Here is a 15,885-nt window from a genome sequence, read left to right on the forward strand (position 1 = left end):
TCTTTTGAAACTCAAATTTTCAGGCATTCTAAACTGTAGACAGCAAAAATACTTCTGTATGCTTTTTATATTTGTATAATTTAATATAATTAACTTAATCTATATCACACAAAGAGTACCGTTTTTCTGCAGATATCAGCATGAACACATTTAATAATCATTTTATACAAGTTCAGTAAAGCAATAATTGACTTACACTTTAGACATAATATCGCTTGGTTTCGCTCAATTTTGCTAACGAAAATAGTTCCAAACAAAGATCACAGCACTGTTTTTCGGCTCTGAGCAATGGACGGTGTTTACTATTGAATGAATCAGCATTTTGAACGAATCGGTTGAATATGATTCAGTGATTCACTCATGAACACAGTCAAATGCTTTGTTTCTGAATAAATCAGTTGTTTGAAAAAATAAGTTGAAATTAAGTTTTAATTTCACATTTTGACTATTTTTTCACTTTTGAAATTATTTCGAATATCAGTACGTTTTATGTTAAAACCTAAACATTAGACCTATTTATGCATCTGTAACTGCAGTTTAAATGCATCCATGTCCCCTCTGAGATACATTAAACTGCTGTAAATAGCTAAATGCTATTTCAGACGCAGATTTCAGAAATGTTTTCTTATGTTGGAATGAAAGATTCTCGAAGAAGTGCTTCTTATTCTTACCCAAAAATACAAAATGGAAGAAAGAGCTACAACTGAACACAATCTTGCTATTCAAGCTGTGTAGGAATATATATATATATATATATATATATATATATATATATATATATATATATATATATATAAATATAAATATATGACTTTAACTTCTACCAAAGTCATTTTCTGGTAACATATCTTTACTGTGAGTAATTTATGGAATAATTTTCATTTTGGGGTGAACTAACCCTTTAAGATCTCTGGACATGGACTTGTAGCCTTGAGATTGTCTGTTTTTCCACAATGTTTTCTCTCAAATCCCCAGAAAAGTCTTTACACTTCTTTCTTTTCTGTTTGAGTCAACTTTTATCCATTTTAACTGGTTGCAAGTGTGATAACTATATTGCCTACACCTGTTACTTGCCACAGGTGTGTCTAAATACAAATTACAGGAGCATCACACGCTTAAAAAGCAATTATTTCTTACAAGTCCATTTTTGAGTTCTATGAGAAATTTTATCAAGTTTGACTTTTCTTCTCTGTTTTTTTGTGTTGTTGCAGTGCAAACAAAAACAATAAGCATGTGAATACCAATAAAATTTTCTGAGAGAAGTGTTGCATTTTCTGACAGAATTGCAAGGGTGCCGATAATTTGGGCCATGACTGTATATATATATATATATATATATATATATATATATATATATATATATATTATATATATGGTTTGGCATTAACTTTTTTGCTCACTAGCCAATGTGGCTAGTGGTTTTTCAAAGTTACTAGCCCCACACCATTTTTACTAGCCACATTTTTGTTGTTGTGAACTTACCTGATAAAAGTTGACTATTGCGTGCTAAAATTTACTTGAACTAGATTTACAACCCTTTTAAATGTAAAACCTCTGTACACACCCAAATCAAGACTACATAAATGTATAACAATACAGGTCAGTATCATTAGCTCTGATAAGGTTGTGTGTAAAACTCCTTTTTTAAATAAATACCATGTATTAAGATAAAGAAATAAAAAAGTAGCTTCTTATTGCATAATAAAAAGTGGTGCATGGATGTAGAAGATTAATAAAAAAAGATAAAAAAACTAAACTGAAAAAAAAAAAAAAAAAACTTTAGCATTAGAAACACTGTTTGTTTAAATATCAGAATCAGACTCAGAATTACTTTATTGAACCACACTGGGAAATTCTTTGTTACAAGTTGCAATGGAAAGTAGATCAGTCTCGAAATCTCACGAAAAATGCATGCCATGGTTTGGACAAAGTTGCTTTTATCTTCATTAAAATTTGAGGGGAACGTTCCTCTCATCATAAAGAACACATTTGAGTTTGGGTCATTTTTGTGCTCAGGCCCTAATAATGACTACTGGTTACAGCATCTTCTCAAACTCGGCCGACTTCATGAGGACCAGAGACTTCACCGCCACACTGTCTTGTAGCGAATCAGCTGCCTTCATCCGTTTAGTCGAAATGCTTCCAATATGACCAATGGACACTTCATGGTCCTTTACGGTTTTGACTTTAAAATTGCTTGTCCCAACCACAAAAGATGCCCCCTTTACCTCTTCACCTCCATACGCCCTACAATCGGAGCAATACATGATTTTGTTGACTGGATCATATACCAGCCATTCTCGACCTGACTTCCACTTTTCATTGAAAAGTCTTTTGTTTTGGTTGAAAAGTGCTAGCTGTCTCTTTGTTTCTGTCATAAGCGCGCAAGCACAAGGCAACACTGTGTGCATGTAATACTCATGGGAGTTGTAGTGTCGTAGTGTCACACTGCAATATGGCTATTTCAGATGCCTTTTAAAAACACTACAATTAATCAACCCGCCAAAGTGGCTAGTTGGAGTCACAGTGTTACCCACCACGAGCAAAATCCACCCGCATTTGGTGGGCAAACCCTGTATAAATTCAAACACATAAATATATATATATATATATATAAAAAAAAAATCACACTCACCTAAAGGATTATTAGGAACACCTGTTCAATTTCCTCATTAATGCAATTATCTAATCAACCAATCACATGGTAGTTGCTTCAATGCATTTAGGGGTGTGGTCCTAGTCAAGACAATCTCCTGAACTCAAACTGAATGTCAGAATGGGAAAGAAAGGTGATTTAAGCAATTTTGAGCATGGCATGGTTGTTGGTGCCAGACGGGCCGGTATGAGTATTTCACAAATCTGCTCAGTTACTGGGATTTTCACGCACAAACCATTTCTAGGGTTTACAAAGAATGGTGTGAAAAGAGAAAAACATCCAGTATGCAGCAGTCCTGTGGACGAAAATGCCTTGTTGATGCTAGAGGTCAGAGGAGAATGGGCCGACTGATTCAAGCTGATAGAAGAGCAACTTTGACTGAAATAACCACTCCTTACAACCGAGGTATGCAGCAAAGCATTTGTGAAGCCACAACACGCACAACCTTGAGGCGGATGGGCTACAACAGCAGAAGACCCCACCGGGTACCACTCATCTCCACTACAAATAGGAAAAAGAGGCTACAATTTGCATGAGCTATATATATATATATATATATATATATATATATATATATTATATATATATATATATATATATATATATATATACACACACCATACACAACATATATATATATATATATATATATATATATTATATATATATATATATATATATCTAGCAAAGGACCTTTACATTGCCATTAAACTGAATCTAAACATAGGAGCCTGATAAAAATGACAATTACATTTCAATTAATATTAATAATATTAATATTAATAACATATAGCGTTTTTATCAGGCTCCTATGTTTAGATAAAAAAATTCATATACATGCACGTGTGTGTATATATATGAAATTTAATTTTCTAAAATTAGCATTTTTATCAGGCTCCTATGTTTAGATTCAGTAATTTTAGTTTAATGGGAATGTAAAGGTCCTTTAACTAAAAATCAAGTCCGGAATCTTGGTGTGATTCTGGAGACAGACCTTAGTTTCAGTAGTCATGTCAAAGCAGTAACTAAATCAGCATACTATCATCTTAAAAACATTGCAAGAATTAGATGTTTTGTTTCCAGTCAAGACTTGGAGAAACTTGTACACGCCTTTATCCCCAGCAGGGTGGATTATTGTAATGGGCTTCTCATTGGCCTTCACAAGAAGAACATAAGACAGCTGCAGCTCATCCAAAACGCTGCTGCCAGGATTCTGACTAGAACCAGAAAATCTGAGCATATCACACCAGTCCTCAGATCCTTACACTGGCTTCCAATTATATTTAGGATTTAACAAAAATAACTTTACTTGTTTATAAATCACTCAATGGCCTAGGAGCTAAAAACCTTCCAGAAGAGATAAGATGTGCTAAAACAGTCACATTTAAATGCAGAGTCAAAACTCATCTGTTTAGCTGTGCATTTACTGAATGAGCACTGTGCAATGTCCAAACTATTTTATGTATAATAATTTTCTATTCTTGGCTGGTTTAAGTTCATTTTAAATCTCTTAATTCAATTTTTAAATCAAAGTTTTTAAATTCCTTGTTTTATTGTTGTGATTTTTTTTTATTGTTATCTTTTATTTTATTTTATTTTATGTAAAGCACTTTGAATTACCATTGTGTATGAAATGTGCTATATAAATAAACTTGCCTTGCCTAATATTAGCATCAAGCTACATAAGACATTTTATGACATTAATAGAACGCTTTAAATCAAAACTCACTTTAAACCACAGAGTGTTTGTAATAACTTCCTTTTGCGATCACGTGGAATTTGGTTATTTAATGTTGTTAAAATATGCTATTTATAGCCTTTTCTATTGCTGCACAAATTATAATTTAGATGTATGCATTATTTATTGTTATGAAAATAAAATCACATACAAACCATATACTACCGAAATCGGAAGAGCAGACGAAGGACAAAGCAAGTTTCTCTCAGGCACAGCGCGAGCATGGAAGAGTTAACACACTGAGACTGTCACGGTGTCTGGTTGTGTATCCCTGGGTGTCCACTAGAGGTCTCACTTCCCCTTATTGTCACCCCACTTTAGAACTGCATTTCCCATAGTCCTGTCTGTTTCATCACTGCTCATTGCACTCAGCTGTCCCTGGTCATTAATCATTGCACTCAGCCAGTTCCTCGTTAGTATTTGTAATCACCTGTCTATATATACCTGGTTTGTTTCTGTCTGTGTCACGGAGTCCTTGTTAATGTCAAGTATTATTCACTGTCCTCCCTTGCCTAACCTTCCCTTCCCTTCCCTTCCCTTCCCTTGCCTTCCCTTCCCTTGCCTTGCGATCGTGTCATATTTATGTTGTTTGGATTATGTTTGGTTTTTGACCCCTGCCTGGACTGTTACCCTTTTGGATTATCCCTAAATAAACGACTTACCTGCAATTGGTTCTATCACCGTGTGTCATTGGATCCGTGCCGTGGACAGAAGGACTCCGTCAACACGAGAACCAGCGGTATGTCTGCCCATATCTCATGCCCAGCCACAGAGCGGGAGAGGCGGTTTTGAGGGAACTCACCTGGTGATTTTTCGGGGGACCAGGGGAGGTCGCCGAGGAGGGAGTGGCCGAGAGGAGATTCAGCATCGCTCTCAACCATGGCCTCCCTTGACCCGGGGCTCCTGTGGAATGGGTCAGAGCCACCGTCTCACCATGGCGAGCGGAGAGGTGAGAGGAAGCACACCGCCCGCCCATGGTGGCGCCACTGCCCATGATGGCCGCTAGAGCAGCGCCAAGAGGCAGAGTGGACGCCAACCCAGCGCCGCTGCGGTGCATGGCCGCCAGCCCACAGCAAAAGATGGCCGCCAACCCAGCGCCGCTGCGGTGCATGGCATGGCCGCCAGCCTCACACCGCAGCACAAGATGGCCGCCAACCCAGCGCCGCTGCGGTGCATGGCCACCAACCCCGCACCACGAGGCAAGATGGAGGCCAGCCTCACACCTCAGTACCAGATGGCCACCAGCTCAGAGCCTACGCCCAAGACGGCCGCTGACTCATTCTTGGAGTATTTCTCCAGGCTGTCACAGACCCTGGAGGTTCCCAAGACTGTTCACATCAAGGCTGCTGAGCCAGCACACACAACACAAGATGGCCGCCAGCCCAGCGCCACAGCACAAGATGGGCCGCCAGCCCAGCGCCACAGCACAAGATGGCCGCCAGCCCAGCACCACAGCACGAGAGGGCCGCCAGCCCAGCACCACTGCACAAGATGACCGAATCTACACCTGTGTTGGCAGACAAGATGGCTGACTCAACGCCCGAGTCTCCCGTCAAGGAGCCACAGGCACACCATCATAGAGGTCGCAGGAGGAGGAGACAGGCGTCAGCCGTTCCTCAAAGCCCAGAGGACGTTCCCGAGCAGGCCGCTGCCGTCCAGGAGGACGTTCCCGAGCAGGCCGCGGCCGTCCAGGGGAGGTTCCCGAGCAGGCCGCTGCCGTCCAGGAGGACGTTCCCGAGCAGGCCGCCGGCCGTCCAGGAGGACGTTTCCCGAGCAGGCCGCTGCCGTCCAGGAGAGACGTTCCCGAGCAGGCCGCTGCCGTCCAGGAGGAACGATCCCGAGCAGGCCGCTGTCGTCCAGGTGGACGTGCCCAAGGTTCCCGAGGCGGTGCCTGATGCCGAAGCGGTGCCCGATGTTGTTCCCGATGTCGAGGCGGTGCCCGATGTTGTTCCCGATGCCGAGGCGGTGCCCGATGCTGTTCCGGAGGCCGATGCGGTGCCCGAGATGGTTCCGGAGGCCAAGGCGGTGGCCGATGTTGTTCCAGAGACCGAGGCGGGGCCCGATGCTGTTCCCGGAGGCCGAGGCGGTGTCCGAGTCTGTGCCCTGATGCCGAGGATGCTGTGGCCCGATGCCGAAGGCGGTGACCGATGCTGTTCCGCAGGTCGAGGCGGTGCCCGAGGCTGTGCCCGATGCCGAAGCGGTGCCCGATGCTGTTCCGGAGGCCGAGGCGGTGCCCGATGCGGGTTCCGGAGGCCGAGGCGGTGCCCGAGATGGTTCCGGAGGCCGAGGCGGTGGCCGATGCTGTTTCCGGAGACCGAGGCGGTGCCCGATGCTGTTCCACGGAGACGGCGGCCCAGGCGGTGCCCGATGCTGTTCGGAGTCCGAGGCGGTGCACGAGATGGTTCCGGAGGAAGAGGCGGTGTCCGAGGCGGTGCACGAGATGGTTCCGGAGGTTGAGGCGGTGCCCGATGCGCAGGCCGAGGCGATGCCCGTGTCCAGGGCCGTTCCCGAGGCGGTTTGTTATTGTCCTTGTCCCATGCCGTTCCGGAGGCCGCTCCGAGGGCGGTGCCCCGAGTCGTGTCCGAGGTGGTTCTCGAGGAGGTGCCCGAACCCGAGGTCGTTCCCGAGGCGGTGCCCTTGTCCAAGGCCGTTCCCGAGGCGGTGTCCAATGCCGTGACCTGGCCATCGCCACAGTCTGCTCCTCATTGGCTCCCCGAATGGCCAGGTTCCGTTCGGGCCACACTCAAATGGCGAATTCCTCCCTGGCCATCGGCACCAACGAGAATGGACTGATCCACCGTGGCCACCTGAACTGCCTGGCCCCCTCGTGGTCCCCTGAACTTTCGGGTCCACCGTGGCCACCTGAACTGCCTGGTTCCTCGTGGTCCCCTGAACTTTCGGGTCCACCATGGCCCCTGATCTGACCGAGCCACCTGGGCTGCCAGGGGAGCCATCGCGCTGCCGGTCCCAGTTACCTCACAACGGGCCTGGCCCGCCATCCCTCCCCCTGTTCTGCCCTCCACCAGTCCACACCTCCCTCCTGGTCTCTTTGTTTTGTTTGGTTTGTTCCGAGGAGCATCTAGAAGCTGCTCCTTAGAGGGGGGGTAGTGTCACGGTGTCTGGTTTGTGTATCCCTGGGTGTCCACTAGAGGTCTCACTTCCCTTATTGTCACCCCACTTTAGAACTGCAATTCCCATAGTCCTGTCTGTTTCATCACTGCTCATTGCACTCAGCTGTCCCTGGTCATTAATCATTGCACTCAGCCAGTTCCTCGTTAGTATTGTAATCACCTGTCTATATATACCTGGTTTGTTTCTGTCTGTGTGACGGAGTCCTTGTTTAATGTCAAGTATTATTCATGTCCGTCTACTCTTGCCTTGCCTTGCCTTGCCTTGTGATCGTGTCATGATTATGTTTGGTTTTGAACCCTGCCTGGACTGTTTACCCTTTTGGATTATCCCTAAATAAACGACTTACCTGCAATTGGTTCTATCACCGTGTGTCATTGGGTCCGTGCCGTGACAGGAAGAGCAGACAAAGGACAAAGCAAGTTTCTCTCAGGCACAGCGCGAGCATGGAAGAGTTAACACACTGAGACAGCCCAGGGAGCTGCTAATTATCATCATATGGCGTAAATCAGTGGAAAATGAATAGAAATTATGATTTTGTCTGAAGAAATATGAAGTAAATGTGTAAATATATCTCCATGTATATGAATCTTTGGACTATAAGCCCTTATTGACGCTGTTCAGTGAAGCTATGTGAACACAAATAAACCGCTGCAGACATGACTGAATATGAATGCGTGGTGAATTTCTATTCCAAATACAGCATATACGGATTTATTATTTTGCACTCCTGACATAAATTGCTAAATAACTGTCACTGCAACAATGTTTTATCAAAAAAGTGATCAAATATCGAAGCTAGAGTCTGAAATCTTTCTACTGATGCAAAGTTTGTGAACAGTTTTCCATTATCTTTGGAGTGTTACAAGCTGTTTGTGCATAGATAAGATCCCTAAAGTTGCAAAGACTAAATTGCGTTTTCCAGCATCCCTCTTGCCACTCGCCTGCACGCATTTGTCAATCACCCACACGTGAGATCTATCAGTGGATCCTCCTCACCTGTCACCACCAATCAAGCTCCCTATATCCATGCACTGTCCCCGCTGTTGCATTGTCTGGCCTCACAGTTAGCTATGCTTACTTACCTAATTCCTATATGTTTCCAATTGCCACAGATGATCTGCTCCTTCGTTCCCTGTGCTCCGCTGTTCTCCAAGGATTCCCTGGAAAAAGAAAAGGACTCATTACTCCACACAGGTAAGAACCCTTGCCATTCCCTAAATACTCACCTGGACCCATTGCCTTGCTTTCATTCACCTGCCTGTGTTCAATAAACCTGCTGTTGTGTGCAATTACCACTGTGTCCCTCTGTGTATTTGCTGACACATAGTTTGTGTGTATGTACTGTTTATTTATTTTGTATATGTACATACACATACAGTATATTTTGAAAATATTTACGTGTGTGTGTATATAATTTATAGTGTATATAAATATTTTAATACACCTATATTTTTTTTATAAACTGAATTCAAAAACATAAATAAAACAATAAATCAAAAAACACTTGTTTTTGCCCCCATTTTTTCATGAGCTGAACTCAAAGATCTCAGACTTTTTCTGTGTACACAAAAGGCCTATTTCTCTCAAATATTGTTCACAAATCTGTCTAAATCTGTGTTAGTGAGCACTTCTCCTTTGCCGAGATAATCCATCCACCTCACAAGTGTGGCATATCACGATGCTGATTAGACAGCATGATTATTGCACAGGTGTGCCTTAGGCTGGCCACAATAAATGGCCACTCTAAAATGTGCAGTTTTATCACACAGCACAATGCCACAGATGTCGCAAGTTTTGACATGCTGACTGCAGGAATGACCACCAGAGCTGTTGCCTTTGAATTTAATGTTCATTTCTCTACCATAAGCCATCTCCAAAGGCGTTTCAGAGAATTTGGCAGTACAACCAACCGGCCTTACAACCGCAGACCACATGTAACCTAGGACCTCCACATCCAGCATCTACACCTCCAAGATCGTCTGAGACCAGCCACCCAGAAAGCTGCTGCAACAATCGGTTTGCACAAACAAAGAACTTCTGCACAAACTGTCAGAAACCGTCTCAAGGAAGCTCATCTGCATATTCGTCATCCTCAACGGGATCTCGACCTGACTGCAGTTCATTGTCGTAACCGACTTTAGTGGGTAAATGCTCACATTCGATGGCATCTGGCACTTTGGAGAGACTCTTCACTTAATAAACCAATCCCTCACTTCACAGTACAGATCACATACAGCATGTATGGCGTTGCGTTGTTTGCGTGAGCGGTTTGCTGATGTCAGCGTTGTGGATCGAGTGGCCCATGGTGGCGGTGGGGTTATGGTATGGGCAGGCGTATGTTATGGACAACAAACACAGGTGCATTTTATTGATGGCATTATGGATGCACAGAGATACCGTGATGAGATCCTGAGGCCCATTGTTGTGCCATTCATCCACGACCATTCGCTCATGTTGCAGCATGATAATGCATGGCCCCATGTTGCAAGGATCTGTACACAATTCCTGGAAACTGAACACATCCCAGATCTTGCATGGCCAGCATACTCACCGGACATGTCACCCATTGAGCATGTTTGGGATGCTCTGGATTGGCGTCTATGACAGCGAGTTCCAGTTCCTGCCACTTCCAGCAACTTCACACAGCCATTGAAGAGGAGTGGACCAACATTCCACAGGCCACAATCAACAACCTGATCAACTCTATGCGAAGTAGATGTGTTACACTGCGTGAGGCCAATTGTGGTCACACCAGATACTGACTGGTTTTCGGACCCCCCAATACAGTAAACTGCACATTTTAGAGTAGCCTTTTACTGTGGCAAGCCTAAGGCACACCTGTGCAATAATCATGCTGTCTAATCAGTATCTTGATATGCCACACCTGTGAGGTGGATGGATTATCTCGGCAAAGGAGAAGTGCTCACTAACACAGATTTAGACAGATTTGTGAACAATATTTGAGAGAAACAGGCCTTTTGTGTACATAGAAAAAGTCTTAGATCTTTGAGTTCAGCTCGTGAAAAATTGTGGCAAAAACAAAAGTGTTTCACACTGTAAAAAAGAATTTGAGTCAACTAAAAATACTTTGTTACCCCGCTGCCTAAAATATTTTTGTTATCTTGACAATCTATTTCTTGTTGAAACAACTTACTATTTGAGTTGAATTAATTTTTTTTTTTTAAGTCAAGATAATAAATTTACTCAAGTTAACTTGACTATTTCCTAGTTCAGTCAACCGAAGTCAAGTTTAAACATGCAAATTTGTTAGCCCACTGCCTCAATCTTAGACAACAAAATTTTTTTCTTCCATTTATTTAGAATTCAACAAGCAATTTGCTGTCAACTAATTGACAATAGAAAAATACAAACATTTGTACATAAAAACAGACTTTTTAAAGGGTGCTGTATATTGGATGACCTTGGCATGGGCCTGAGAATTAACTACATTGTCACGTCAAAACCACATGGACCACTTCACATTTCATACCTGAATGACATCAGAAGATTAAACATTGCATATTAACTAAATTTTACATATACTCCCCCACCACAGTACAAGTTACTGGTCAAAATGAGAGCGCTTTCTCTCAAAGGAAAAATGAAAGATGAATACTGCACTGTCAGATGTGTAGAACATTCACAACTCGTTACAAACTTTTAATGTGCACTCTAAAAGTTATACAAGGCACAAAAAAACCATGCAAAAAAGGGCATTAAAAACAATGAACATTTTTTTTAAATAAATCTCATAACATGACAAATTCTAAATGTTACATTACCATTCATTGCAACAGATACAATAAAAAGCACAAAACCGATTATAAATTTCATAGCACAACATGACAAGTGTAAACAGCTTAACCTTGAAAATTTAATGCAATTTAGTTTTCATAAAATAAGAAACAGGAAGAGGAAAGCACTTTTAGGCAAATTAAGGTAAATACTTCATTACCATTTAAGAAAAGGAGACGTGAAAAATTCATCGAAGTCATAACATGACAAATTTTAAATCTGAGTTCTAAAAAGTAGCAAAGGCACAAAAGAGCCTAAAGCTCTTTGTAGGAAAAAAAAAGAAGCTACTTTTTACGAAAGAGCTTGTTGTCCATGAACACGTGATGAACAGCTGCTCGCACCAATGTTCATGACAAGTTTTTGTAGAGCCTCAAAGGTATATTTCATGTGCTTAGGGTACTCGATGTTCACCACATAAAAAAAAGATCCAGTGTCCCCAACGCATTTGCACTCTTAATGGGTATGTCTGTGACGACAAGATGTTCTTCCAAAACAAGAACGATGTCGATTATTTCCTTGGGAAGCACATCACACTGCTGCTCCTCCGTTATGATCAGAATGCCCACTTCAATTCCTTTCATAACATCCTCAATTTCACTGGATGGCTGGGAAAACAGAAAATAATTACATTAACTACATTATAACAACTGAACATACACACCCATATACATACACATATATATATATATATATATATATATATACTTTTAAAACTGTTTACTAGCATTAAAGGTACGCCACTATCATTAGCATTAATATATATATATATTTCGCTTCCAGTAACTGAGGAAGAAAGAATGGTTCTAGTTCCCGCCTCTGTGTACAAAGCTGAAGCGTGTCGTCAATTGGGCTTTTGTGGTAATGTCCGCCCTGGGACCACAGCACGGATGGCACCTCTGTTCCACCGCTTGCCACGTCCCGTGTGAAGAGCCTCAGATTTCTCTCTTGGTGCTGTTGGGGCTGTGCTCAAGTCACGGTCTCATCGATTCCACGAGGAAACAAATAAAAACTGAAAAACCTGTAAAAATGTTCAACATCTATTTATTTTATTGTTTTACAATTGTTTTGTTTTCTTTATGAATCCTGCAAGAACTTTATTTTCCTTTGATATAAAGCAGATGTTTTTTTTTTTTTTTTTTTTTTTTAATTTTTTTTTTTAAAAAAAAAAAAAAGGTCTTTTTATAAAATACATTTTATACATATACATTTAACTAAAGTATGTCAAGTTTATGTAGCCAAACATTATAGCCCCGTTAAAAATAGCCTAGCGATGCCCATGCTTCTCGCGTACATTTTGGAGAAACAGGACAAATATTTCAATTGATCAAGCAAGCAGCAAAATCTGCGGTTCATATGATTTGGTTCATAACGGTTATATAGCGTTTCGGTATCCAACCCTAGTGACAGCTGCGTAATATACAGTAAATAAATTCAATCCACTGCTCTCTCGTGGACAGAACTGTCGGCATGCTTGGTTCAAACTTTCACCATGGCATTAGAACAGGTACACTGTTGTTGCTTGCTAAATCAAAGTGATGGTGCACTGGGTGGAAACATGCAGATTAAGGGGTGGTAATACACTGAACTTAATTATAAACCACTTGTTTTTGCCCCAATTTTTCATAAGCTGAACTCAAAGATCTAAGACTTTTTCTATGTACACAAAAGGCCCTATTTCTCAATGTTGTTCACAAATCTGTGTTAGTGAGCACTTCTCCTTTGCAGAGATGATCCTTCCACCTCACAGGTGTGGCATATCAAGATGCTGATTAGACAGCATGATTATTGCACAGGTGTGTCCAGCCTACTCTAAAATGTGGAGTTTTACTGTATTGGGGGTCCTAAAACCAGTCAGTATCTGGTGTGACCACCATTTTCCTCACACAGTGCAACACACCTCCTTCGATAGTGTTGATCAGGTTGTTGACTGTGGCCTGTGAAATGTTGGTCCACTCCTCTTCAATGGCTGTTAAGTTGCTGGATATTGGAAGGGACTGGAACACGCTGTCGTATATGCTGTTCGATAGCATACCAAACATGCTCAGTGGGTGACATCTGGTGAGTATGCTGGCCATGCAAGAACTGGGATGTTTTCAGTTTTCAGGAATTGTGTACAGATCCTTGCAGCATTGGGCCGTCTATTATCACACTGCAACATGAGGTGATGGACGTGGATGAATCACACAACAATGGGCCTCAAGATTTCGTCACGATACCTCTGTCCATTCAAAATGCCATCAATAAAATGCACCCGTGTAGGGATGGGGGATATGGGCTTTAAAATGTATCATGATTATTTCTGTTATTTATTGCAATAGGGTGTTGTGAGCAGTACACACGACTGTTTAATACATACCGGAAGCCGGAGGGCGCCCTTGCGCAGAAACTCCACATATGCATAGAAGTAATGCTCCAGGAAATCACTAATATGGACAGAGGTATCCAGTGATCGTTGTAGCTGAATAAAACGCAGATTGAGAAATCTTTACTGAGGAAACCTGAAGACAATAAACATGCAATTGCACAAAATAAATGGTCTGTATTCTTCAAGCAATCTTGGGTATTTATAATGCAATGGTAATCGACATAGCCTTTATCACTGTATATAATGCTATAAAATAGTATGATTTCTGCCTTATTCTGATACGAAAGCACATCTGATCTCAAAAATAAGTTATTTCAAACACTCGACTATGTTGAAGTTAATATGGAGAAAAAGCACGTCAATGAATATAATATAATAATAATATTTGTAACCGACTCATACACATGTAAAACTGTATTGCACACGTGCTACTGTAGTATATTTATTCAAGGCTCGGAGCCATTTTTGTCGCACTGTACAGTGTTATCCAAGCCTGTTCCAGATTGTAGAAGGAGCTGCTCAATTTCATGTTCGCCTTCCTTCACATCACTCCACAGAGTCGCACACAGAAATATGTCAACAACTAGATTTTATCATTATTATTGCGGGAAGACTAATTCTTATCGTGGGGAGAGTTTTTACCGGTATATCGCAAACGATAAGATATCTCCCATCCCTAATTCACACAACAGCAATTGAGTTGCATTTATACAGCAACCACAATCGCAAACAATAAAGTCGAGATGACGTGACAGAACACAGACCAGCTGAATGAGGCTTTCATTTAGATCGCTAAACTCCAGCTTGTTTGTTTTTCAGATTATCTGTGGCGGCGCTTCTGCAATGAAGAGTGAGCGTTTGCGTGCTCATGGTTGCCAGGAAGGAAGAAAATGAATCTATGTAACAGCGAAGCTCCGATTCAAGAATTTGAACTCTTGATATCTGGCAACCACACTCATGAGAGTTTGCGTAGAGGAGTGTAGAGAAGTGTGCTTGAGCGTGGAATATATTGAAGCTCATTATGGATTAGTACACCTATTGATTTAATATAAATATGCAATTAGTTGAATAAACTAATGGCTTAAACGAACAACTACTTAACTAGAAAAATCTTTAGTGAGGGGCACACCTAATAAATACCCACAAAACCGATCAGCAGAGAGTTGTCTGGGCAGTTCAAAAGATCTGAGAAGCTCCAAGCACACAGCTGGAAAAGGTCAAGTGAACAATGCCTTACTATTATATTCAAAAATAAAAACCATAATGCATGTCATTACATTCCTGAGCATACCTTTAATGAAGTAAAAAGCCTTTTGGTGCGAGCAGAAGCTGGTCAGTAGAGAGTTGTCTGGGCAGTTCAAAAGATCCAAGAAGCTCCAAGCACACAGCTGAAAAAGGTTCAATGAACAATGCCTTACTACCATATTCAAAAACAGTAACCATAATTCATGTCATTAGATTCCTGGGTGTACCTTTAATGAAGTAAAAAGACTTTTGGTGTAAGCAGAAGCCGTCTTTGGATGGTGTAAGAATACAGCGGGTTATAGTGGTTTAGTTCCTCAGGTTGTACCAAAAGGAGATCAGCAGACAGTTGTCTGAACAGTTCAAAAGATCCAAGATGTTCCACGTACACAGCTGAAAAAGGTTCAACAACGAGCAATGCCTTGTTAGCCACTATGAGGAGTTTAACAATTTTCCCAAAATCTGGAAGTCCACTTGTGCTGCCAACTGAGACAAACATTCCTTCTGAATATGTTGTTCCATGTAGAGAAAGTGTTGTTGCCAGGGAAACCAATGCAACATCTTCATATTTCCTTTTAATTGCCTGCCTTAGGCCATGGTCCAATATATCAGGAGAAATAACAGAAACATTCTGTACTTCAAGTTCTGACTTGAAAAGGCTGGGCATGTCAATGTAGTAGCCAAACAGAAGTTGGTGCTTTGTGGCTAAAGTGAGTAATATGTTTTTAAAATTGTTGACATCACAGACAACTTTTTTTAAAAAGCTGTGTTTTCCCTCAAAGCACATGGTCCAAAAGTTCAATAAAGGTCCAAAACAATGGATAAGTTTAGGATAATGTTCTACAAAATGGTGTTTAAGGGGCGGTCACACTAGACTTTGAACGTGCGAAATGTTTTAGGACACCGTTGCGAATATGGGCGGGAGCAGGTTAACGGTCTCCCCTCAGTTATCACAAC

This window comes from Cyprinus carpio, chromosome A4, assembly GCF_018340385.1.
Source record: "Cyprinus carpio isolate SPL01 chromosome A4, ASM1834038v1, whole genome shotgun sequence".
Classification (NCBI taxonomy): Eukaryota; Metazoa; Chordata; class Actinopteri; order Cypriniformes; family Cyprinidae; genus Cyprinus; species Cyprinus carpio.